Consider the following 22,891-nt stretch of genomic DNA (forward strand, 5'->3'; position numbering starts at 1 on the left):
TCCACTCTCACTTTATTTAAAATCCTTGAATGCATCTCATCCAAACCCATGTCTTTTCAACTTTGAGTATCAACATTCTATCCAACATTTCTACCCTATCAATTCTGAACCCTTCTATTGACTAAGTTTCTTCCTCTATCAGCGTTGCCTGACGAGTATGTCTTTTTTTGATAAAGACCCATAAAATCATATGGGAACAGACTTCTCAATCCAACTCATGCATGCCAACCAAGTATGGTAAACTGAGCCAATCCCATTTGCCCTAATTTGGCCCTTGTCCCTCCAAACCTTTCTTGTTCATGTACCTGTCCAAATGTCTTCTAAATGTTCTAATTGTACCCCCCTCTATCACTTCCTCTGACAGCTCACTTCATACATGGTCCACCCTCTGAATGAAAAAGTTATCTGTGAGGTCCTTTTTAAAGCTTTCCCCTCTCACCTTAAACCTATGCCCTCTAATTTTGGACTCTTCTACCCTGGCTATTCACCTTATCTATGCCCCTCATTATTTTGTAAATTCGAATAAGGTCCACCCCTCAAGTTCCAAGGAAAAGAAGTCCCAGCCTCTCCAGCCTCTCCTTTTAACTATCCCTCCTTATAAACCTTTTTGCACCCTTTCCAGTTTAATAATATCCTCCCTATAGCAAGGTGACCAGAACTGTACACAGTACTCCAAAAGTGAGTAACCAATACCCTGTACAACCTCAACATGACTCCTACAATCAATGGTCTACACAATGAAGGCTAGCATGCAAAACACCTTCTTAACCAACCTGTCTACCTGTGATGCAACTTTCAAAGCACTATGGACCTGAAACCCTAAGTGTCTCTGTTCAATAACATTCATCAGGGCCCTACCATTAATTGTATAGGCCCTGCCCTTGATCATTTTACCCAAATGCAATACCTCACATATATCCAAATTAAACTCCATCTGCCACTACTCAGCCCATTGGCCGAATTGATCAAGATCCCTGTGTAATCTTAGAGGATCTTCTTCACTGTCGACTATAACACCAAGTTTGGTGTCATCCGCAAGTTTACTAACCACGCCTCCTAAATTCTCATCCAAATAGAGTCATAGTTTGTACAGCACAGAAACTGACCCTTTGGTCCAACTCATCCATGCCGACCAGTTATCCTAACCTAATCTACTCTCATTTGCCAGCTCTTGGCCCATATCACTCTAAACCCTTCTTATTCATATATACATCCAGAAGCTTTTTAAATGCTGCAATTGTACCAGCCTCCACCACTTTCTCTGGCGGTTCATTCCATACCCGCACCACCCTCTGCGTGAAAATGTTGGCTCTTGGGTCCCTTTTATATCTTTCCCCTCTTAACCTAAACCTATGCCCTCTAGTTCTGGACTCCCCAGGAAAAAGACTGTCTGTTTATCCTATCCATGCCCCTCATAATTTTATAAACCTTTATAAGATCACCCCTCAGCCTCTGACGCTCCAGGGAAAACAGCCCCAGCCTAGTCAGCCTGTCCCTATAGCTCAAATCCACCAATCCTGGCAACATCCTGGTAAATCTTTCCTCAACCCTTTCAAGTTTCACAACACACTTCCAATAGGAAGGAGACCAGAATTGCATGCAATATTCCAAAAGTGGCCTAACCAATGTCCTGTACAACAACAACATGACCTCCCAACTCCTATACTCAATGCTCTAACCAATAAAGGAAAGCATACCAAATGTATTCTTTACTGTCCTTTCTACTTGCAACTCTACTTTCAAGGAATTATGAACCTGCACGCCCAGGTCTCTTTGTTCAGCAACACTCGCTAGGGCCTTATCAGTAAGTGTGTAAGTCATGCTCTGATTTACTTTTCTAAAATGTAGCACCTCACATTTATTTAAACTCAATCTGCCACTCCTCAACCCATTGACCCATCTGATCAAGATCCCATTGTAATCTGAGGTAACCTTCTTCGCTGTCCGCTACACCTCCAATTTTGGTGTCATCTGCAAACTTACTAACTATACCTTCTACGTTCACAACTTGTCATTTATATAAATGACAAAAAGTAGTGGACCCAGCACTGATCCTTGTGGCACACCATTGGCCTCCAGTCTGAAAAGCAACCCTTCACCACCACCCTCTGTCCTCTACCTTTGAGTCAGTTCTGTAACCAAATGGCTAGTTCTCCCTATACTCCATGGGATCTAAACTTGCTAACCAGCCTCCCATGGGGTACCTTGTCAAATGTCCACCGGTCTGCCCTCATCAATCCTCTTTGCTACTTCTCCAAAAAACTTCTTCAAATTCAAGTTCGTGAGACATGATTCCCCATGCACAAAGCCATGCTGACTATCCCTAATCAATCCTTGCCTTTTCAAATACAAAGGAACCTCGATTATCCGGCATTCAATTATCTGAATATCAGATTATCCGGCAAGATTGCAAGATCCCGATGCTTGGCTAAACTATGTTATCCAACATTCCATTACACGGAATTTGATTAACCAAATGAAATACTCCCCACCCATGTCCTTCAGATAATCGAGTTCCTCTACACATGTAAATCCTGTCCTTCAGGATTCCCTTCAACAACTTGCACACCACCGATGTCAGGCTCGCCAGGCTATACTTCCCTTGCATTTCCTTACCAACTTTCTGAAATAGTTGCACTATGTTAGTCAACATCCAGTCTTCTGGTACCTCATCTGTGACTATCGATGATACAAATATCTCAGCAAGAGGCCCAGCAATCACTTCCCTAGCTTCCCAAAGAGTTCTGGGGTACATCTAATCAGGTCCTGTTGATTTATCCACTTTTATGCATTTCAAGACATTCAGCACCCCTTCCACTGTAATATGGACATTTTTCAAGATGTCACCAACCATTTCCCCACATTCTATACCTTCTATGTCCTTCTCCACAGTAAACACTGATGCAAAATACTCATCTCCTGCGGTTCCACACATAGGCTGCCTTGCTGATCTTTGAGGGGTCCTATTCTCTCCCTAGTTACCTTTTTATCCTTAATGTATTTATAAAAACCCTTTGAATTCTCCTTAATCCTATTTGCAAAAACTATCTCACGTCCTCTTCTTGCCCTCCTGATTTCCCTCTTAAATGTACTCCTACTGCCTTTATATTCTTCTAAGGATTTCCTCGATTCCTCCTGTCTATACCTGACATATACTTCATTCTTTCTCTTAACCAAAACCTCAATTTCTTTAGTCATCCAGCATTCCCTACACCTTCCAGCCCTTCCTTTCACTCGAACAGGAATATACTTTCTCTGGACTCGTTTTCTCATTTTTGAAGGCTTCCCATTTTCCAACCGTCCCTTTACCTGTGAACATCTGCCCCCAATCAGCTTTTGTAAGTTCTTGCCTAATACCCTCAAATGTAGCCTTCCTCCAATTTAGAACTTCAACTTTTAGATCCGGTCTATCCTCTTCCATCACTATTTTAAAACTAATAGAATTGTGGTTGCAGGCCCCATTGACACCTCAGTCATCTGCCCAGCCTTATTTCCCAAGAGTAGGTCAGGTTTTGCACCTTCTCTAGTTGGAACATCCCTATACTGAATCAGAAAATTTTATTGAACACACACTTAACAAATTCCTCTCCATCTAAACCATTAACACAATGCAGTCCCAGTCTATGTTTGTCGACAGCCTTGATTCTGACACCAAGGAGACAACACACTATTCTGATTGTTGCTGGCCGCAGAAACATCTGTCTGTGCCTCTGCCTAGAGAGTCCCCTATCACAATCAATCACTCGGAACCTGACTTATCCCTCATTCCATTAACGTCTGTCTTGATAGCAGAAACTTGACTGTTTGTGCTACATTCCCCTGAGAGCCCATCACCCCCTAAATTTTCCAAAACAGCATACTTGTTTGAAATGGGGATAGCCACAGAAGACTCCTGCACTACTTGCTCTTCCATCCTACTTTTCCTGCTGTTAATCCATCTACCTGATTGTATGTGCGGCCTTTCTCCTTTCCTAAAACTGCCATCCATCACACCCCCTAGCTCTTGTAAATTCCTCAATGCCTCTAACTGTCGCTCCAACCGATCCGATAGGATTTGCAACCAAGCAGACTTCCTGCAGACATAATTATCAGTGACATGGAAACTCTTCCTAAACTCCCACATCCAACAGGAAGACCATATCACTCTACTAAAGGCTTTTTTTGCTCCTTCACAATCTTAGAACCAGAAAATAGCACTGTCTTTTTGCTCTAAAAAAGTGCTCCAGGCTAACTTAGTACTTATGGTTTATATTTTTAAAATTTAATCAAGAGACAGATTTCAATAAAACATATAATCAAGAAAGAACTCACTCTACACACTGTTGCAGACTTATGGCAAGTTTACACATTAAAAACCACGCATTTATCTGTTCCTATGCGATGAACTCTCCCACACAAGTTCCTCCAAGGTCAGCTGTGAATTTCGTTGTTTGTTCATTTTTCCTAGACACACCCTGATGTCCAAGGATACATGAACTCAAACTCAAGCGGATCCAGCACCAATCCCTGCGGAACACTGCTGATCACAGGCCTCCAGTCCAAAAAAAACTCTCCGCCCACCATCTGTCTCCTACCATCAATTGATGTTATTTTCTTTAAATAGTAGAATTTAGGAGTTCTCTGTCACTCATATTTTAATAGATAGCAAGGCGAGCTTTTCTGGGTGTTTGTTACAAATAATAGAGGGGTTCGCCTCTGTGTTATAACAGTTTGAGGGTTTGTTTTCCAAGATTTGTTCAGGTTTAGACAGATCCACTCAGGGATTTGGACAGATTTGGGATACAAAAGATTTCAGCAGATTTAAACACTTGGTGATTAGTGTCCTAGATGTTTAAACAAAACTTTGGTGAGACAATTTGTTTAATTTCAATCCCTTTAAATTACAAGAGAAATGGCTCTTAAGATTGCTAAAGAGATTCGGGGGTTTGAAGATGCCAAATTTGCAAAGTTTAGAAAGACAGATGAAGGATATACTTTTAGAAGTAACCAATAGGTTAGAACTAGGTTTAACCAGGGACAAAAGGAAAGCTGAAACTGTTAATGGAGTTGGTTAAGCACTCAGGTGTATCAGAGAAACAGACAAGTGCAGTACAGTTCGAAAAACTTCAATTGCAATTGAGGCAACTGAAGTTAGAAGATAAAGGAAGGGAAAGAAGAGCCATGTTAAAGGAAAAGAAAGAGAGAGAAGGCTGTTCACTGAGCAAACAGAAAGAGAGAGAGAATAGAAAGGAAGAGACAATTTGAACTTCAGAAGTTGTGAATTAGTCAGGAAAGTCAAGTTAACAGGATGGAGATGAAGGGAGAAGGTAAGATGTCGAAGCCTTCTTTATTTCATTTGAAAAATTGGCTAGGCAAAACGAGTGGCCAGAGAACGTGTGGGCAGTGCTAATTCATACTATGGATGTGGGTTTGCTCGCTGAGCTAGAAGGTTCATTTTCAGACGTTTCATCACCATACTAGGTAACATCTTCAGTGGGCCTCCGGACAAAGCACTGCTTGTGTTTCCTGCTTTCTATTCATATTTTTGGGTTTCCTTGGGTTTGTGATGTCATTTCCTGTGGCGACATCATTTCCTATTATTTTTCTCAGGGGTGGTAAATGGGATCCAAGTCAATGTGTTTATTGATAGAGTTCCAGTTGGAATGCCATGCTACAAAGAGTTCTCGTGCGTATCTCTGTTTGGCTTGTCCTAGGGTGGATGTGTTGTCCCAGTCGAGGTGGTATCCTTCCTTATCTGTATGTAAGGATACTAGTGAGAGAGGATCATATTGTTTTGTGGCTAGTTGATGTTCATATATCTTGGTGGATAGTTTTCTGCCTGTTTGTCCAATGTAGTATTTGTTACAGTTCTTGCACAGTATTTTGTAAATGACATTAGTTTTGCTTGTTGTCTTTCAAGTTGATTAGCTGCTGTTTTAGTGTGCTGGTGGGTTTGTGGGCTACCATGATGCCAAGGGGTCTGAGTAGTCTGGCAGTCATTTCCGAGATGTCTTTGATGTAGGGGAGAGTGGTTAGGGTTCCTGGACATGTTTTGTCTGCTTGTTTGGGTTTGTTGTTGAGAATTCGGCAGACTGTGTTCATTGGGTACCCAGCCTTTTTGAATACACTGTATAGGTGATTTTTCTCTGCTCTGTCGTAGTTCCTCTGTGCTGCAGTGTGTAGTGGCTCATTGAAATAATGTCCTAATGCAAATTCGTTTGTGGATGTTGGGATGATTGCTTCTGTAGTTCAATATTTGGTCCAAATGTGTTGTTTTCCTGTAGACACTGGCTTGAAGTTCCGCATTGGAAAGAAGTTACAATTTTGAGACATACATGATCTAATCATCTCGAATAGTAAGAGATGAAATTATTTGCACTCTTTCTGACATGTTACCCAAGAGTGGTAATTAGTGGAATAGATGGACAGAAATTTAGCATTCCACTGTGTACGTTCAGGTTTGCGAGCCGAAACAAGACTGGGGAAGTAACAGTGGGAGTGATTGACTGAGTGTCAGTTCCAGGAATTCAGTTTGTTTTTGGGAACTTCCTAGCAGGAATCAAGATGGGAATGACATCTCTTGTGGTGGTGAAGCCAAAGGAAAACCAGAGAACCGGGGAGTTAAAAGACAAATACCCTGGAATTTTTCCAGACTGTGTAGTAACAATATCCCACTGTCACAAAGCAAAAAAGAAAAACTAAAGAGAAATATGAATGAGTTGGGGTTCAGTTAGCTGACACCCTGTTTGATGTAGTGATAAAGGAAAAACCTAACCAAGTACAGAGGAACCTCAATTATCCGACTACCAATTATCCAAAAATTGGATTATCCGAAGGAGATCTTGAGGTCCTGATGGAAACATTACATCAAAGTCGTGTTTCCAACAGTGATCGCATCTTTTGTTTACAGTGATTAAACAGGCACCATCTCCAAATGACTGCCCCGCCTCTCTCTCTTTATCTCGTATGGGTTACCCAGAGAGATTCAGTCAGACCAAGGGTCTGCTAATCTGTTTAAGGAAGTCATGATAGCTTAAGGCATACAGTACTTTGAACCATCCTGAATCCCAGGGAGCTTTGGAAAGGTGGCAGCAGATCCTGAAAACCATGGATTACCCAAGTGATTGAGCTAAAGATATACCATTCGTATTGTTTGCCATTAGAGATGCCCCAAAGGAATCTACTCAGTTTACTCCCTTTAAGTTAATATTCGGACATGAAGTGAGAGGGCCTTTGAAATTAATTAAAGAAAAATTGATAGGAGCAAAGTCGGAGATCCCACACTTGGATTATGTATCTGAGGTGAGTGGGAGAGTAAATCATAAGACCATGAGACATAGGAGCAGAAATGTTGCCATTCAGCCCATCAAGTCTGCTCAGCCATTCAATCATGGATGATAGGTTTCTCAATGGGCGGCATGGTGGCACAGTGATTAGCACTGCTGCCTCACAGCGCCTGAGACCCGGGTTCAATTCCCGCCTCAGGCGACTGACTGTGTGGAGTTTGCACGTTCTCCCCGTGTCTGCGTGGGTTTCCTCCGGGTGCTCCGGTTTCCTCCCACAGTCCAAAAGATGTTCAGGTCAGGTGAATTGGCCATGCTAAATTGCCCGTAGTGTTAGGTAAGGGGTAAATGTAGGGGTATGGGTGGGTTGCGCTTCGGCGGGTCGGTGTGGACTTTTTGGGCCGAAGGGCCTGTTTCCACGCTGTAATGTAATGTAATGTAATGTAATCAATCCCATTCTCCTGCTTTCTCCCTGTAAGCCTTGATCCCCTTTACAATCAAGAACCTATCCATCTCCGTCTAATCAGGTGGTGAATTAGCTAAACAGCACCTGAAAAATGCACAGCATAGAATGAAGCAGGTGGCAGTGCAAACTCTAAAATTCAGACATTTTCCCATGGGGGTGACATATTAGTATTGTCACCAGTGGTAAGGGATCCCTTCAAAGCCAGGTTTAGTGGTTCCCTATCAAATTAAGAAAATGTTGATTCACATAAACGATCTGGTAAAGATGCCAGATAGAAAAAAAACTGTATCAGGTATGTCATGTGAATATGCTGAAACTTTGAGTGATAGGAAATTGGAGAAACACGTGTTAGAACTGCCCCACAGAGGAATCAAATCCAGACGACATGGACTTCGATGTGCCTTAAAATATGTTAAATAACGAGGAAGTCCTTGAGATGTGGGATAAGTTAGTGAACTATGTGGCTCAGGAGCAAAGAAACCAGTTGAAAGGTTTGTTGTAGCAGTATGAGGCCATCTGTAGGAATAAAATGAGGACTAATACTGTTGTGCATGAGGAGCAAGTAGGGAATGCTGTCCCAATAAAACAATACCCCTACAGGCTTAATCCTCTCAAATCTACACAAATCCAGAAGGAAGTGGATGCGATGTTCGAGGTATCATCGAACCGAGACAGAGTGAGTGATGTTTGCTGATTGTGTTAGTTCCCAAACCTAACAGCATGTTATTTTCTTTAAATAGTGAAAATTAGGAGTTATTTGTCACTCATATTTTAACAGTTTATGAAGCAAGATGAGCTTTTCTTGGTGCTTGGTTTAATTAAAAGGGGTTCACCTCCATCTCATAACACTAGTATTGCCAAAACCCTCAGGACGTTGAGCTAAAAGTTAGGAAATGGATTTAGCCTAGTGAGATCTTTGTTGTCCAGTTCACACAATACGCCGAATAGTCTCCTCCTTTCTGCGTTTGATGATAGCAAATGTACGACTTGCCACTTTAAACGGAATGTGCTCAAACAGACAGTCTGCAGAAACATGCGGAGGAAAGAGAATGAGAGAAAAGCGTGTATATTAGAAAGAGAGCGCAATTATCTCCCCCCCCCCCCTTTCAGTGCACACCTCTCGTTAACACAGTATAATGAGCAATCAGGAACTGGCCATTCACTCTACACAAGAATAGTGTGTCGGACCGATTCTGTCAAACCCTTCCGTCCAACACTAAAATGTGCATCTGTATTTTGTGGCTACTTTGGAGAATACTCTTCGGAGGGTCGGTGGGACTTATTGGGTCGAAGGGCCTGTTTCCACACTGTCGGGACTCTATGATTCTAACCACGAAGAGTACTAAAGGGAACAGATGTGAGCGAAGACAGGGAGGTAGAATCCCAAGAGAAAGGCTCTCCTGGTTCCGCTTTGTCCACTCTCCTTCCGGATCCTGGGCTACCTTTTCCGGTTCCAACTCCCTCGTCTTCCCTCCTGAGGCCGGGAGATTTCCCGTCCCCACTGAACTCCATTTCAAAATCGCAAGTTGGATAAATTCTTACACGATGATTTTATAACCATTTCTGTAGCGGTTCCCGAATGAGCACTCACACCCTCAACTAATATTTATTGTTTCTCCAATCGCTACTGCTGGAGCATAGATATCGCGGCGTCTCCCATCTAAATGCGCATGTGCAAATATGCTTGACGTCTTGTTGCGCATGCGTTTGGTGAACGTCACAGGCGGTACTCCGCGGAGTTGGTGTATATAAAGGAAACGGCCATGTTCGACAGTCTCTTTGTATTCTCTGCCACGTGAGTAAGAACGGAGGCGATGTAGTTGTCTTCAAAAAGTATTTTTCTCAAAACGCTTCCTTTCCTGATGATCTGATTATTGTTTCTTATTTTACCATAACAGAATGGATACTACATGACCATAATAAGAAACTAATTCTCTGGGGTGATAATGCGCGCCATGGATGGGATCCCTGAGCTTAGTGGGGGAGGTTGTGCGGAGGGAGTCCTGGCACTGGAACAGTGGCTTTCACTTGCCGGAAATCTAGGTAATGTAAGACTGCTTGTATAAAGTGAATTCACTGAACATTGTTAATTATTAAAAACACCGCTATAACTAATTTGTTAAAATTTCAAACATCCTATTTTTCCGCCCCGTTTTTCGATCATTGATCAAGCAAGTTGTAATACTTGAATGCCCCCAGAAAACATGAATTTATAATTTGACGGTTTTTTTTAAACACTGTCGATCTGTGTGTGTGTATATTGATCTCAATGTAAAACTGAGTCTGAAAGAATCTGTACGTGAAAGTCAGATTTTTAAAAACTTTTAATCTTTTTTTCCCTTTTTGTTTCGGCCGTGCTACCCAGGCCCACAACTGTGGAAGCTTCTCTGCCCTGAAGACTTCAGTTGGTAGTATTCGCACCTGGATTTACAAAGTTGTGGGTTCAAGAACCTGAGGCTTGAACATCAAAGTAGAAGGAAATCTGTGCAATGTTGTATTGTCAAAAGTGCTGCCTTTCAGTTAGGGTAAGTCCTCCACACAAAGTATGGCATATCAGGAAAGAGTTATGACGTCCATATTTCTGAAAGTAAGGTGTCTGGGCTATTATCTCTCCAACTTTACTGAAAACAAGTTTGATTGGTAGATACTAATGAAATAGCAAAGTGTGCTTTTAAAATCTTTCTGTAAAGAACTGAATTGTCTATAGGATTTTTTTGTACCATGTAACTAAAATTTGTATCTCTTTCTTTTGGGGGGAGACTGTTCGTCTGTCCTAGTACCTCCAACAATTAATCCATGTGTAGTGGAGGCATGTTTTAAGTCCCAGTTTAAATAGTGTGACAAACTGAATTCCTGGTACTATTAAATGCTGGAAAGCTTTCCAGGATGCATTGATGCTTACACTTTGAACATTTGACACTCTGGGGCTAGAGCCATGTGTGTTTCTGCATTATCAGTTATTGGTGTCAGCATGGCTTTTTTTTTAAACTCCTTTTTGGTCAATTAATCCCTTTTGGAAAGTCTGGAGTTTTGTTACCTGGAGTTTATCCTTAGAAATCTGGTTTTCCAATTCTGCTCTGTCGAGTTCTAGTGGAACGCTTTCCTAATGTTTTACCACTCAGATCTGCAGTGGCACGGTGTTCTTTGCCTGTCTTTCTGCACGCCCTCATTTAGCTATCGCTACACTTTTCTCCCTTGGTTAGAGTCAATACAGCAGTCCATGTTAAATGTAATTCCAAACTAAACTAGTTTCACCTGCCTGCTCCTGACCCCTATCCTTTCAAAGCTTTCCTATTTATGTACTTATCCAAATGTCTCAACAGTTATTGTACCCATATAAACTGTTGCTTCAGGAAGTTCATTCCATCTGCTAACCAACCTCAGTTTTAAAAAAAATAAAATTTCCCTTCATCTTTATTTCAAAATCTCAGTCGCTCCTCACCTTTAAATGTATGCTCACATTTCTGAATTCATCCACCTGAGAGAAAAGACAACTACCATTAATTCTCTGTACCCCTCGTTATTTTATAAATGTCTATAAGGCTCAACCTCCTATAGACCAGTGACACAAGTCCCAGCCTTTCTTGTAACTCAAGCGTTCTATACCTGGCAACTCCTGGTAAATCTCTTCTGGACCTCTCCAGCTTAACATACTTCTAGAACTGGAGACTGAGGCCTCTTCTAGAATAGTGTCTTGTACAACCTCTACCAACTAGTATATTCAAAGACTGAACAATGAGGGAAAGCATGCTAAACACCTTTATAACCACTGTCTGTGACACAAACTTCCAAGAATTATGTACGTGAGGCCCGGTCCCTCTATTTTAAACACTATCCAAGGCTCTTCTATTAATTGTATAAGCCCTACCCTTGGTTGTTCCAAAATGCAATGCCTTTTATCTAGATTGAACTCATTTTTCAGGCTATTGACCCATTTGATAAAGATTCCTTTGCAAACTTAGAAAACCTTTTTCACTGTCCACAATGCTACCAGTTTTGGCATCATCCAAAACTTACTAACCATGTCTTCTATATTCTCATCCAAATCATTTATATAAACAAGAGACCTAAGGGGCAATTTTTTCACGCAGAGGGTGGTACATGTATGGAATGAGCTGCCAGAGGATGTGGTGGAGGCTGATACAATTGCAACATTTAAGAGGCATTTGGATGGGTATATGAATAGGAAGGGTTTGGTGGGATATGGGCCGGGTGCTGGCAGGTGGGATTAGATTGGGTTGGGATATCTGGCCGGCATGGATGGCTTGGACCGAAGGGTCTGTTTCCATGCTGTACATCTCTACGATTCCTGTAGAACACTGTTGATGGGCCTTCCGGCCTGAAAAGCAGTCCTTCACTGCCACACTTTTTGTTTTACTTTCTTGCTATTAAGCCAATTATTATCCAATTGGCAAGCTCACCCTGAATCCCATGTAACTAACTTTAATAATTACTTAAAGCCTTTACAGTCCAAGTAAACACCATTTACCCCGCTGCCCTCGATCTTCATAGTAACTACTTCAAATTCAATCAAGTTTGAGACACCATTTTTCTCACACAAAACCATGCTGACCATATCTAAGCAATTTGTGCCTCCAAATGTCCATAAAGGCTATATTTAAAAGTCCCCTCCAATTTACCCACAACCACAGTCAGACTTGTGGGTCTATGGTTCCCGGTTTCTCTTTCAACCTTTTTCTTAAAGGTTGAACATTATCACCGCCCAGTCATAGATGTACAGCATGGAAACAGACCCTCGGGCATCTCATAGTTTTATGAGGGAAAAGTGTCTCTAAATTTCTTTGCATTATAGATGATACAAGTACTTCTACAAGAGGTCTTGCAATTTCCTTCTTACTTCAATGTTTTGGGACATATTGGATCAGGTCCCAGAGATTTATCCACCTTTTTTATATTCTCAAAGACCTGAACTTGTCATGCAAGCTATTTTTAAAATATCAATTACATCTACATCTTGATCTCTTTCTTCCTCACAGCACAAACTCTAAATTTACATTTAGTACCTACCATCTCGAGTTTTGACACAAGCAACCACCTTGATCTTTAAGGGGGCCCTTGTCTCTTACATCACTTAATAATATATTTGTAGAATGTCTTGGATTATCCTAAACCTTGTCTGCAAATGCTATTTCATATTTCCTGTTTGCCTTCCTGCATTTTTTTTAGGAATGCCCCTATGCTCTTTATATTAAGAGATTGGGTCTTTTTCAGGTGAAATGGCATTTCACTGTACCACCTCCAATCTTGTTTTTGCTACACACAATGTGGCCTATTGTGCCCCTAACTAGTCGGTGGTCTTCCACTATCAATTGCTTGGGTCTTGCCTAACCCTGTTCTACAGCAGAGCCAGCTGTAGTACCATAGGCCTGGCTGCTGATGTTACACTCCCCAGTGACAGTATCCAAAATGATACCCCTGTTAGAGGGGAATAGTCTTACCTACCTGCCCTTCCTGGTGGTCACCCCTCTACCGTACTGAACCCATTGGTGTGGCCACCTCTGTAACGTCTCTTATCACACTCTGCCCCCTATAGGCTCCTCAGTGTCCAACTGAACAACCTCCTCTTTGAGGAGCTGCAGCCAATCACACTTCTTCCAGAACTGTTGTCAGGGACATTAGACTGCTCCCTAACCTCACATCTTGCAGGAATGTGTCACTTTAGCCCAGTATCACTCAGTGAAGCCCAATTTTCACCTAAGCTGTGCTTATGCCAACTAGGAACACTAACTGGTTACTTATATTACAATGCAATCTTCATAAACAGACTAAATACCCTCTCTAGGCTACAACAAAACCCTTTAAATTAGAGGATGAAGTACAACAATGTTTGGGTTTTACTATTCCTTGACACTGGGTTCTTCCTCACTCTGCTGATCAGTTGTGTTAACTGAGCTGACTTCTCCCAGAATGCTCTTTGAAGTCTTGCTTCTGTCCTCCATTGGGCTTTGTACATAAAATGAAAGGTATGTTAAAATGCAAAAAGATTAAAAATATATCAAACACCAATAAAATCAATCACTTAGGTGATTAAGAATTAACTGAATTAAAATGACCACTTTTTTCAATAAAGTCTTTGAAGAAAACAGCTAACTGTGTAGGGAAACAGTTTTAAAATGCATATCTTGTAGCTTCTGAACTAAGGTGTGGCAAGTATACTTCAGCTATTCAATGAAGGCCTCTAAAGCTAATTTTTTTCAAAAAACGTTCATGGTGTGAAAGATGCAATTTTTGAGTTTTCAAATGTTAATGCAACAAAATCAATTAAAATCTTGAAATTTTTTTAAACTTAATTGTTTAAACCTGCAATTCCGGGAGCAGCTGCAAGCTCTGCTCATTGATTACTGAAATGTAAATGAAGTACACTACTACTTAGATATAGGCCAGTAGTTGAGCTACTGGTTTTTTGATTCTGGTCTTATCAATGATGAGCAAATCCCGAACCTGAAGTTCTGATGAGAAAGGTACGGATCTGACTGCTGAGATTTGACTGAATAAGTACAAAAGCTTAAAATTACAGGTGATCGAAACTCTGCTAGTCAGGCAGCATTTGTGGGAAAAACAATAACATGTCAGGATTCAATGGAAAGTCACTACCCTGAAATATTTGTTACGAGACGTATTGCTTCCTGTCCACCTTATTGACTTACTATGTAACAAAGTGACCTAATTTCTTTCCCTGTCTTCTGTTTAATTCTGACCCGCCCCCCCCCCCCATGTGCAGATGTGACGGCACAATCCGTTCTACATGATGGATGACCCTCCAGAAGTTTGATCCTTGTTTTAGCAATTTGCATAGGTAACTGTTTTATTTAAATCTTCTCTGCTTTAAGATGGCACATGATTAAGACCTGTGTTTGTAATTTGAATGGGATGAGCCAGTGATATATCTCCTTGGTGTTTCTGCAGTCCAGATGTAGTATCTTTATATAAAGGATGTCAAATTTCTGTAATTGAATGTTTCTGACTTTTGGACTAAGACTTGACATTGTGAAAACATGTTTCTGTTCATGTCATAGTCATAAATTTATGTGCAAACTTGACACTGCAATCCCAAAAGGCAATCTTTTATCTTGCCCACCAAGTCAGTGCCACTTACAAAGAACAATAACATACTGAACTTAATGGCATTTGCAATTCTGTATGAGCACAAGTCAAAAATCAACTTTACTTTTGTAACATCTCCTAGCCCTTTTGACTTTTTCTGATAATGGGGAAACACTGGAACACTTGTGTCCTGTTTGCAACCCTTCTTGAGATTGTCTACTTATCTACTATTGCAGAATATGATTGAAGTTCAAGTTGCAATTTTACCTAAATCAGCTTAAGTGTGTAAGTACAAGTGTGGCGACTCGTGGCTTCCAGCTTTCACCTGCATTGTGATAATATACTCATACTACATGCTTTTTAGGTGGCCTGGCTATGCCTGAACTACACTGAAGAGAATCTGCATTGACTGAATCTGATATGTGCTACAATAGAACGAAGTAAGCTTATTGTACAAATTTCAACATTTTGAAATTTTAGTCATGATACTGGTATGATCCACTTGAGATTATTTTTTTCTTTTCCACAGTACTTTGGTAGCAGATGGAAGTTTGTTCTGATTTCAGGGTAATTGCAACACATACTTTGCAACACTAATTTTGAAGAAAATCTGTTTAGCTACATAGTTAACTAAAATGGTCTAATCAGTGATGTTACTATCCCGAACCTGACATTTGTGATGAAACACTTAAACGGATCTGACTGCTGAGATTAGACCTCAAATACACTTTTCAGTTATCCAGTATTATTTTGGTTATGCTAATATGGCTATACACTTAATTGGCCTTGTATGAATCCACGTGTCTTCCAGAACAAGTCAGTAGCAGTTAGCAAAATGTTGGGTAATTTCAGGATTTACTTTGTGTCAGCCATATCTTGTAGTCTCGTGCAGATCAAGTCAGATCATTATTAACTTCTTTAATAATGTTAAGTCGGGTGTGCATTTGACAAGCTGCCAACATTAATAAATCTGGACTAAATTGCTTGTCATTTTGTTCACATAGCTGTTATGGTGAGGTTTGTGCACTCTTCCCCAGAATGAGAATTGTTACAGCATGAGGTGGTGACCATTTGGTCTATTGCATCTGCACCGGCTCAAAGTGCATTCCATATTCTAATAACTTAGTGAATTTTCTCATCATTTTTGCATGTCACTTTAAATTCATGCCCTCCTGTCCCTAATATTTTTTAGGGACAGCTCTATTCTGTCCAGCCCACTTTGGTTTTGAAAACAGTTATCAAATCTCTTAGCTCCCTTCTCTCCAAGGAGGACAGTCTCAATTTCACTCATCTATAAAATTACTTCAGGTTTCTAATTTCAGAAGCAATTCTATTAAATTGCTTCTGTTCTCCAATGTATTTATACTTTTAGTATAATGTGGCATCCACTGACAAAGTCAAATTGTGTACATCTCATGTTCACATCACTTTGCTCTTTGTACTGCATAAAGCTGAAGACACTGCTCTCTCCACCTGTTGTACCAACTTCAAATATCTGTAAATATATGCTCAGATCCCCCTGCTTCTGCTTATCCCAGGCTCCTGTCCCAGAGGTGCATGACAAAGTAGCATTTGGTGTCAAGGCATCTTAAAGTAGTCAGATGAGTTGAGCTTTTAACTAGTTTTAAGTTGCCTTACCTGCAAAAGATTGGGGGTAACGTCTAGGTGGAAAGATCTGGACACTGCAGATATTCCTTGAGGGTAGTGTCCAATGCTGATCCATCTACAGGTGCTTCAGTAACCTTCCCTCAAAATCCAAAGTACAGATGTCTGTCAATGATTAAAATTGTTTGACTTTTTGTGCTTTCTCATAGCTGAAGCATACAGTATCTGCATACAGCAATACCTTGGGCTGTAAGCAACAACTGGCATGGTCTAGAAAAACTAATCTCATCCACTATTAAGAGTAGCAACAGTGTGCAGATTGTTGTAAGAACTAGTTTGTTTTTGTCTTTTGTGGATTAAAATGGAAAAGGAACTATCTGTCTTCTGGTAGGTGGGTTGCACGTGAGCTGAAACAAAGCTGTCCAAATGGGATTGTTTGATCTCTCAGGCACAATTTGATCTCTCAGGCTTAAGTCTGACCTTGTACCACCTGAAAACAAGTGAAAGCATTAAAGAAGCAGGATTCTAATCAACACAATCGGTTAGCAAAACCTGTGAACAAAGACCACTGAGCTGCTTTCAGTTTCCCTCTTCCTAAGATGTGCAATGTTTTTCCCCCTGTGTGTAAAGGGACTAAAGTTAAATAATAAATACTTGCTATTTAGTTGTAGCTAAATTTTTTTTACAATGAATGTACTTCTCCAGTAGTGAGTCATTTCTGGGAACCTGGATCCAAAAGTCAGGTTAACTTGGGAATTCTTGTACTGTAACTTTTTAGTGATCACTGCAGAAACTCAGTTTAAATCAATTGAGGTTTGAGGCCTAATTAGAAACCTTATCAGTTTATCTTTGTTATAAAGAAAACAGTTGAATTAAAGCTGTAGCTTCCCTAATCTTGTCCATTTTATTCTCTCAGGTGTCATCTATAATCTGAAGACTCTGTAACCAGATATGCAGTTGACTTTGTCTTGGTGCACATTCTTGGATGACAATAGTGTTTCCCAAGTTACAATATAACTAACAATTAATAAAATTTTGGTTTTAAATCTGCCTTTGGTCAGACTGTTGTGCTATATTACAGAGCCTCTCTGTACAAAAAGGCTCACTGCATCTTGTTAAAAGCAGAGGACCAACCCCCCAAAATACAACCAAATCACCCAAAGAGTAGCACCTCTCCCTACAATCTGTTAAGTAGTGGGAGAAGGGGTTGGTAATCTGATTTTTTTGTTTTTGCTTCAGTAAATTCTAGTGGTTAAGAGATCCCTGATGCTCACTTTGCAATCCACAAATAACAATTTAATTATCTAACTCTTAATGAACAAATTAACTAAACTGTTAACAGACTGAACAATTCCCTTCTGATTGCTCTGAATAACATGATTCTGATAGCATGCTATTTCAATAACTCCTACTTCTATAACAAAGAATTTACGCTCCATTACAGTTGGGTTAACGTCTTCTCTAACTTCATTTTCTGACTGATCCTTCTATCAGGACTGTTTCCTCTGGATTCTTTTGTCCAGGAATTTAAATGGTGTACCATGTAAATGTTTGAGCTCTTATCTCCAAACTGATAGCTCGCATTCTTCTCTGCCCCCCACCCCCGATTATATTTTTTTTCCCAAATGCCTCCATCTTTTATACCCTTGACCTATCAATATTTTTACAGTTGGATTGGTCCTAGGTTGACGAAACTCAGGTTTAAATTTAATGGGTTTTTGGTAGCTAAGGGTCTGATTTAAAAGCTGGTATCTTTGGTAAAAGTGCTGCTTTGCCTGCTAACAATATAGCCTCTTGATACAAACTTTTTGATTCAGGTGCTCTAAGCACCTGAAAGCTCAACTTTGCATTTTAATCTCTAAGTTTAAAATAACTAAGTTGTCTTTCAATTCCACGCATCTTTCTATAACACAGCTCCCAATACCTACATCACCTGTGTTGATGGCAATTTTAAAGTTTCAAAATTTGCCACACTGATTTTTAAATTCTCCAAAATGCCTCCTCGCATTGTTCCAATCATAGTAATTGTGTTCTTTTTCAACAAATTAGCTAATGGTGCCACTAAAGTTTGGTACAGATTTCCTTTAGAATCCATCCACTCAGTCCTAAAATTGTAGCACTTTTTAAATGGTCTTGGAAATTCTCTGGCTTTTGTCTTTGAGTTTCTTGGTGTTATCCATCCATCTGTGTCCTAAGAATGTCGCTTTTGCCTTTACAAACTGTTTTTTGCCAAGTTTTATGACCAGTGTGGCTATCTATAGTCTGAGCTCTGCAAAATGCACCATCTGATCTTTCCACAAATGACAAAAGATCACTAAGTCATCTATGTCGATGTTAGAATTAGTAAATCCTGCAACAACAGTTCATACTACTTTGAAAAGTGGCTGGTGTGGTCTTTGTTTCAGAAGACATTACATTAAATTGATATGGCCCATTTGAGGTCACAAAAGCAGATTTTCTTTTGGTTTTGATTTCTCTGACAATGGTACTTGCCAGTAACCAGGAAATATTGGATTGTCCCACTAATTCCACACTAATCCTCTAGCTTTGGAGTTGGGTGTGAGTTAGATTTTTGTCACAGCATTTACATTCTGATAAACTATGCAGAATTGTTGAGTACCACCAGTTTTGGGGACCAACTTGACTGGTGAACTCAACTCGCTTGATTCATGTCTGTCCTCTTCCTGGAGCATCACTTTCACTTCCTTCTGAACCTGCACTAATTAAGAGGATTAAACCTGTTTATCAAAACAGCATTCCCTACATCGTCCTTGTGTGTGATTGCATTAGTTCTCTCCATTCTACTCCCACATAGGTCCTCATAGCACTGTAATAAATTTTTCAATTCAGTTTTCTGTTCCAGGGATCGATAACTCACTACCCTATCCCATTCCTTCAGGATTTTGTCATTGAATCAATTTATTCTGAGGCATGTTGATCTGGATTTGATTCCTCAGTGGCAGTAACTAATACCTGTTTTTTTTCTGGTTTCCTTTCCTTTCCCTGTCATAATAATTCAGAATGTTCACATGGCATATGCTAGATAGGAAAAAAATTAATTGTATCTTTATCAGGTAATTCAACTCGATCTGATAGGGATCACTAAACCTTGCTTTGAAGAGATCTCTTACTACTGGTAACAGCACCAATACTTTATCCCTACAGGCAAACATGAGTTTTGCATTTCTTATCTGCCTCTTGCTTCATTAGATACTGTGCCACCTTTCAAATGCTGTCTTGATAATTCACCTACTCTGTTTAATCTTTCCCTCACCTCAGATACATAATCTGTCAGTGAAATCTGATTTTTGACCTATCAATCTTTCCTTAATTTAAAGGCTGTCTTACTATGTGTCCAAATATCAATTCAAGTGGTGTAAACTGGGTCAATTCATTTGGAGCATCTCTTAATAACAATGAACATAAATGGGATACAATTTTCCCACTCATTGGGTAATCCTGGCAATAAGCCCTCAACTTTAAGGTCTATTGCCACCTTACCATTGCTTTGTGGGATTCAGGATGGTATGTACTTGATGTGAGGTGTGTAGTGCCTAAACTATCCATGACTTCCATAAATAATTTGTCAGTAAAATTGGACCATAGGTCTGACTGAATCTCTGGATCCACAACGTCTGAAGAAAGTAGGCAATTCTTGTGCAACCTTTTTTGACTTGACATTTCATATTGGAATTGCTTCCAGAAACATGGAAGACATTAGGGTTAGATACTGATTCCCACTCTTGGTTTTAGGGAGGGACCTATGCAATCAATCATTACCCGTGTAAACAGTTCTTAGAATGCTGGAATTGGCATCAAAGGTGCTGGTTTCATCAATGCCTTTCCTACAATCTGAAATGTGACACGAATGGCAAAATTCGATCTCATTTCTGTGATCCAATAACAATTGGCCAATAGAACTGCTTTTGTATCTTAGCCTGAATCTTCCTCATTCCTCGATGACCTCCTAATTTGTGTGCTACTCTCAATACTTGTCTGTATTCTACAGGCAACATAATGTGATGAACTTCTCCCCATTCCTCCTCTGCACTAATTTGCGAAGGTCTCCATTACTGCCTTAAAATTCCAGAATATATTCAGATATAATTCTATTATCATCTCATCTTTTTATTGTAACTCCATCAATCTGTCAGAACTAAACACCTCTGCCTGATTCTCTACCTGCTCAAAATTTTTCTTTACCATCTCACCAAACAGCAAACTGGAAACCAACTCCTTCATCTTTCTCTTTTTGTTTTACCTTCTTGTTTACCTGCTGTGGAATCTTGTGACCACACAGCCCCAGAAAAGTTCTAGGGTATTTTTCTTTTAACTCTTAAATTGCCTGGTTTTCTTTTGGCTTTTCCACTACAATGGACATCACTCACACCTGTGATTCTACTATATCATTTCCAAAAATAATCTGTATTCCTGGAATAGCCAGTTTTTCCATTACTCCCATTATCACTTCCCCAATCTTAATTAGACTTCTCAGCCTTGTCTTACACAGGGGAAAATTACTCCTCTCTCCATTTATTCCACAGATTACCACTCTCAGGCAATATTTCAGAAGGAGTGCAAATCTTTTCATGTCTTACTATTACAAACTGACTAGCTGCCATATTTCCATTCTACCCGTGTAAATCGTAACCACACAGATGACAATTGGATGCTACCTTGCTATCCAACCCCTGAGTAGGCTTTGCACTCTCCTGCAGCTCCTCAACTTCTCTCAAGATTTCCTTCACTACCTTAACTGATTCCACTCTTTTAACCTCTTTTATCACATACTTTTTCCCAGTGTTTTTCTTAAACCACCAGCACTGTGACTGTGTCTCTCATCTTATTGTAGTCAAAACGCCTGGGGTCTTTCACCTCTTTTTCTACCCTTTTGCGTTTCTTTTATCACTTGTGGCAAATTGTGATCTACTTTTTGTTTTTCATTGAAGGATCTCCCTCTTTTCCAATTTCTATCCCTTTGGAATGAAATTGCTGTCAGAAGCTAGGTTTTGATTTATGCACTAATGCGTATTTATCTGCCATCTTTGCAGCTCTTGTGTTTTAACTTACTGTTCCTCAACAGGAGTTCTTACCACTTCTGGAAGGGAGTTTTTAAATTCAGCCAGCAGAATAATAGCTCCAAGAGTCTTGTATATCTTTTCTATCTTTAACGCTCTCATCCATCTATCACTTTACAATCCATAAGTAAAAAATTATTTATTAAATTCTAACCATGAACAAATTAACTAAATATTAACAGACCAAACAATTCCCCTCTAACTACTGTCAATTTCTGAATAACACAAGATTCTAATGATATGCTATGTGTGGCCAGCCGAGCCTCTCAAAATGGCTGACTTACGAAAAATCGGATAATAAATAAAGCATGCTGGGTAATCGAGCCAAGCATCAGACAAAAGAGTCTGTGCTAAAAACATCTATCAAAGTTGCTCTGACTAATTCTTTCAAATTCGAAATAAGTCGAACCTGGTTCCTTTCTTATATTTTTGAACTGTTTAGACTAGATTACTTAGTGTGGAAACAGGCCCTTCGGCCCAACAAGTCCACACCGACCCTCCGAAGAGCAACCCACCCATACCCATTCCCCTACATTTACCCCTTCACCTAACACTACAGGCAATTTAGCATAGCCAGTTCACCTAACCTGCACATTTTTGGACTGTTGGAGGAAACCGGAGCACCCGGAGGAAATCCATGCAGACACTGGGAGAATGTGCAAACTCCACACAGACAGTTGCCTGAGGTTGAAATTGAACCCCGGTCTCTGGCGCTGTGAGGTAGCAGTGCTAACCACCGTACCGCCCACTGTTGTCGATGTGCATCTCATTCTAATTGATAGGTACTCAAAATAGCCTTGTTTACTTACTCATATTCTTCTGACCCTTCCGCTAACAATGCTGCAAACACTGCACTACCTCTACCTACCAACTTTATTTAGATTAACATTACCCACAGTCATCTGTAACGAATTTCTCAAAGGAAATGAAAAAGGCTTCTGCATCTTTTTCATCAAGTTTTGATAATGTGTGGACATAGTTGTACACCTGGCTGTTGGCTATGAAGAGTTTGCTCATCATCACTTCTATCCTGTACTTGTACTTCTGACATTTGAAGACTTTTTGCTTCAAGTTCCAACTTCATTCTTTCCAACTTGAACATTCTTTCTCTTTCTTTATCTTCTGCTACGGCCTTTCTCTCCTTTTTGTTTTTGTTCTGCCAGGGTGTTTCTTTCCTTTTCTCTGCTTTTAACCATAGTTCAAACTGTTTCAGTTCCCTTTCTCTTTTTCCCTTTGTTCTACAAAGCAATTCTTTCCGTTTCTTTATCTATAACTGAATCACCCAAAGGGGACGCCTTGCCCTATAATCTTAAAAAGGTGTGAGAGAAGGGATGTAATCCATTTTTTTAAGCAATGGTTAAGAAATTCCTGCCACACACTTTACAATCCACAAGTAAAACATTATTTATCAAATT

General features: G+C 40.1%; 2 long non-coding RNA genes and 2 other non-coding genes across 5 annotated transcripts in view; all 4 read left to right on the plus strand.

The window, feature by feature from the left end:
• LOC148148989 (uncharacterized) overlaps positions 1-4,541 on the plus strand; it is a 278,572-nt gene extending 274,031 nt beyond the window's left edge. Inside the window, exon 4 of the long non-coding RNA XR_015758482.1 lies at positions 4,448-4,541. This is a non-coding gene — a long non-coding RNA (uncharacterized LOC148148989). The remainder of the gene's footprint in view (positions 1-4,447) is intronic.
• Positions 4,542-8,389: 3,848 nt separating this feature from the next.
• Positions 8,390-17,448, plus strand: LOC122552942 (uncharacterized). Of its 2 annotated transcripts, XR_006312561.2 has the most exons (7): positions 8,390-8,404; positions 9,370-9,523; positions 9,627-9,771; positions 10,094-10,253; positions 14,471-14,545; positions 15,158-15,233; positions 17,315-17,448. It is a non-coding gene; the product is annotated as an uncharacterized LOC122552942 (long non-coding RNA). The 2 variants fall into 2 exon arrangements; XR_006312560.2 differs by lacking the exons at positions 8,390-8,404; positions 9,370-9,523 and having other exon boundaries at positions 9,593-9,771.
• Positions 14,166-14,232, plus strand: LOC122553296 (small nucleolar RNA SNORD50). Its single transcript, XR_006312676.1, has one exon. It is a non-coding gene; the product is annotated as a small nucleolar RNA SNORD50 (small nucleolar RNA).
• On the plus strand, positions 15,436-15,505 carry LOC122553297 (small nucleolar RNA SNORD50). Its single transcript, XR_006312677.1, has one exon. It is a non-coding gene; the product is annotated as a small nucleolar RNA SNORD50 (small nucleolar RNA).
• Positions 17,449-22,891: the final 5,443 nt, after the last annotated feature.

Source organism: Chiloscyllium plagiosum, unplaced genomic scaffold (genome assembly GCF_037043375.1).
Source record: "Chiloscyllium plagiosum isolate Xiang-an unplaced genomic scaffold, Cpla_swu_hap1 HiC_scaffold_10, whole genome shotgun sequence".
Classification (NCBI taxonomy): Eukaryota; Metazoa; Chordata; class Chondrichthyes; order Orectolobiformes; family Hemiscylliidae; genus Chiloscyllium; species Chiloscyllium plagiosum.